Raw genomic sequence first — 4346 nt, 5'->3', positions numbered from 1 at the left:
CCAGGAACTGAATGTCATTTTTTATTGGGGCAATGAAAATGGCAGCGTCATCGGCATAAAGCGACGCACGGATGGGTTGACCTCTGAGTGGTTGAAGATGACCTTGAGAAGTCGCCTTCGCAAGGATGTGGTGCAACGGGTCAATGGCGAGCACAAATAGCAACGGGGAGAGAGGGTCCCCTTGACGAAGGCCCCGACCATGCCGAATTGGGTCACCGGCAATACCATTGAGCAACACACGCGAAGATGCCGAGGAAAGAAGGGCAGAGATCCAATCCCTGAAGCGACTTGGGAAGCCATGGTGGCACAGCAAATCCATCAAGTAATCCCAACGCACCGAATCAAAAGCCTTCTTTATGTCAAGCTTGGTCGGCAGTTGGGACCATCCATGATCTCGCCTTGGATCGGATGGATCACGGAAGGAACCAGACGCAAATGAACAGGGAAACGGGCAATCAGTCTGGAATAGAAAACGTCGCGAATAGTCTAGAAGTGCTAGAAACCGAAGACGTGTAGTTAAAAAAAAACGTGCGTGCTCCATGGCGTGGACTGTGGTCGCCGGAAGTCTCGTCGTAGCTTCGCCATTTTGTGGCCCATTTGCAGCGTGGAGCCAAGGGAGCACAGTCCCTCCGAACTCTCTGTAATTGGTTGTCGCCATTCTCGCGCTCGCCGGCCTCATCAACTTGTGTCACTATTTTTCTCTTGTTTTCATTTTCTTTTGGGGAACTTGTTTCATTCTCCGCATCGCACTCCCATAATCAATTGCTCATGCGTCTGCATGTGCCCCTCTCGCCCCGGTTTTCTCGTTGCTTTGCGCCTTGCTTGCCGGTCAAAGCCCGGGCCCAACTGCCGATGCTGCTTGTCAGCGGCGGGCGCGGTTGCCGACGACGTGAATCAGGTGACTGAATTGATGATGCTCCTTGGCTCTGTTCATACGCTTTCAATTTGTTCAGCCTTTTGCTCATAGAGCAGGAGCAGGGCGCACAGGGAATGAATATTGCTGCACCGCACGCGACTCCTCCTTCCGAGTTTTTCCCGGATGAAGGAGTGAATGAAGGTTGCTGCCGAAAAATGATCAATGGAGGCCGGGCTCCATCAAGGACGTTTCGTATCAGTGTGGCAAGCGGGTTCCACAACCTCATCCTCATGGGCCTCACTTGGCAGAAGCTCGTATGGCCCCGGTTCTGATCCGTACTTTGAGCCATCCAGCACTTGTTTTCTACTCCTACAGTAGCTTTTCTGGATCCTTCTGGTTCCGTCACGCTTGTGAACAGCAATGTCCAGTGTCCATCTCCTTGGCCAGCTGCTCTGCACACCGTGTTGCCTCAAAACCCTAATGGGGGTGGCTCTCGACCAGTTTCTTTCCCCTTTTACTTAGTACTCGCATGCAGAAGTGGGAGAATTGGTTTGATGTGCATGAAAGAAAAGAATACACATTAATTTACACGGTAAACAAAAAGACAAGCTGACTTGCAACATTGACTTAGAAGACATTAACTTTTGCCTTGGTATCTGTAATATGAGTTTATGGCCTTGTATAAAAAATGAAGGGAGCACATGAAGGAAGTTCAGGTTCGTAACACCAAGTTACCTAAAATGAGCCGTCCTTTAGTTTCTTTATTATTAAAAAAGAAAAAGAATCATAGGCCGCGGTAAGCTTACAAGCGCCAGTGTTTTGTTTGTCGTGCCCTCGTCTTGAGAGTAGTGGCTGGTTTTCTTTCTTGTGCTAGAGTGCTACATAGGCCTAAATCCTGATTATCAAACGATGCATTTGGTAGTATCAAGTCAATGCTTGAGCAAAACAACGTGCTAACGTCCAACAGGAACCTACCAAATCCATGCTAGTGCCCTCCTGCGTCTTTCCTCATGTTCGCCCGCTCGCACATGGTCCTTTTATCTCCTTGATAGTTGAACAATGGTTACAATAGAGGAGAGTCATGCTACTCATAATCAAGTCCTCTAGCCTTCCTTCCATCTTTGCCATCTTGTGAACTTCTGTCCTGGTTTCGGGAAGGTGAGGAATTTCTCGCGAGCGAAAAATGAACGACATTGCAAAACCACTTTCCTTGTGAAGTTGTGGGCAGCATCATTTCCGTGAAAATAATTTGCCTTTCTTGGTTCGCGCGCTTGCTTTTCTCCTCCAGCTTTTATCTTGCATGTTTTGTGCCTTTTCGTGTCGCTGACAGTATGGTGGCCTCAAGTAAAATCCACGGATCTCTGACACCAATCGACATGCCCATGTGGCCAAGAAAACCCATGAAGTACGTGTGAACAGGCAGGCACGAAAGGTGGACTACTTCATTTTGTCCATACTGTTCCTATTTGGAAAACGGTGACATCGATCCTAAGACCAGAATTTAAACTTCAAACTCAATGAGAAGTCTCCAGTAGAAAATAATAAAATGAAATAAACTTCCATATTCTCACTCATGTAACAATGAATGTAACCCTTTTTTTTAAGAACAGTCTGCTGCTCCATTTGTTTTCCAAATCATGCATACCAAAATATCAAAGTTTTCATATCTGTGAGATTGATTGCCATATTTAGCACGTCGAAAGGAAATAAGATTTGTATAAAGCACATGTCAGCATGTCAAGTTAATTTATTGTGCCAACTGTTCTTCTTGTCTTCTTTCACCTGGCTCCTCCGATTCATTACGGTCAGACCTGTTGGCATCATGCATGCTATTACTGGAACCCCCAGCAGCCGAGGTTTCACACTGACCCAATTGATTGTAAGTTTGCACCAACCCATGGCCAATAGAAGTAAAGAACAGATCACCCGCCCCGCATTGCATATTCTGCTACGTACTAGCATTATGCCTGTGCCAATAGGAGTGCTTGGATGTATGAGGCTGGTCATAGTGGGGAGTAACTTAGAGTAGTAACATGCATATGTTACTAGTCTATATTACTATCTTCATAGTAGGTAGTGTCATATGTGTAGTAATATAGATATCTTCATTTATCATTTTATAGACTAATTTTGCATTGAAAAGCGCTATGTGATGGTACTACCTTCGTCTCGGTGAATAAGTCATTCGCGTAGTTCTAGGTTGACAATTTAACTATCTAAATATGTATTCTTTGTGACAAAAAACATATATTTAGAAACTACATCTTTGTAGAAATCTAGTGATATACTTTTTATGACATATAACACATATTTTATTTCTCAAATCGATGGCCTAGAACTACGCGAATGACTTATTCACTTAGACGGAGGTAGTAACATATTATGTTACTCTATTTGCCTCTCTCCTCATTAACTACTTGCCACCTCATCATTTTTCTTGTGTGGCATCTACGTTACTTCCTAAGTTACTCCCACTATGACCAGCCTGAAGGGTGTATGAGAACGGAAGTTTTCTTCTTGATTCACTTTTGAATGTTTGGTAAAGTTTATGAAAGATGCATGAAATACACTAGGGAGGTATGCTGAGATGAGCATGCACAGAATGCAACCAAACACACCCTATCACCCCTGCTTTAGGGTTCGGGTCCTCTCTCTTTTCGCTTCACCCCTTCGCTGAAACCTTGTATGAAATTTTTAAGAACGCTAAGATTTTTAAATGAAACCACTAGGGTGAAACATGCACCCGAGAAATGTTTTCGCGGGGCGGGTGCGCCTGTGCCTATGGGCGCGGGATGCACCTAGACGGCAAAGACCTATTACTGTTCTTTATTAAGTGTCGCATGGGCATATGCTGCAGAACACTGGTATGGGATACTGTAGCTTGGGCAAGACAGCTCACTGCGCCGCAGGACTTGCAGGCATGCATGCTGCGCCTGTGCGAGCAGAGCGTAGTACTCAATGTCACATATTTTATGTAACCTCACTGGCATGCAAACATCGCATCACGTCACCCATAGGCCAAGATGATAGAAGAGCAGCAAAACAGAGACGCGATCACGTTACATGCAACAGGAAACAACACCTTTTACTTCCATTTCCGTGGTGATCAATGGTTTTACAGTGACACGGGCACATTGCCACACTAGCAACACAGACGCTAACACTGGACGAACACAGATGATATAAGCTGGTAAGATAAACTAATGGGAGCCATCTGCATTATTCCATCTCCTGAGAGATCGGCCCTAGTTCGGCAGCAACACACACCGGAGGAGGATCAACGACGCCGTACGTGGCTCTTCTTGGCCTGCTCGCACAACTCTTCTCGACCGCATTCTGCAAACAAAAACGTTCTCTGAGTTAGTTGGTGCTATTCGAACAAATGGTGCGTCCATGCAAGAATGTAGACTGATGTTGTTTGCACGTACCTGGGCTCCCAGCTTGACAGAGTGGTGGATCTTCTTAGTGGTGGTACGGCGGAGGCGGGGGG

At 45.8% G+C, this 4346-nt stretch overlaps 1 long non-coding RNA gene across 1 annotated transcript; it reads right to left on the bottom strand.

The window, feature by feature from the left end:
• Positions 1 to 3915: 3915 nt before the first annotated feature.
• Positions 3916 to 4346, bottom strand: LOC119367842. The gene is made up of 2 exons (XR_005176451.1): positions 4285 to 4346; positions 3916 to 4192 (listed from the first exon to the last, which is right to left on the bottom strand). It is a non-coding gene; the product is annotated as an uncharacterized LOC119367842 (long non-coding RNA).

This window comes from Triticum dicoccoides, chromosome 2B (genome assembly GCF_002162155.2).
Source record: "Triticum dicoccoides isolate Atlit2015 ecotype Zavitan chromosome 2B, WEW_v2.0, whole genome shotgun sequence".
Classification (NCBI taxonomy): Eukaryota; Viridiplantae; Streptophyta; class Magnoliopsida; order Poales; family Poaceae; genus Triticum; species Triticum dicoccoides.
This window is presented reverse-complemented; position numbering and strand designations above follow the sequence as displayed.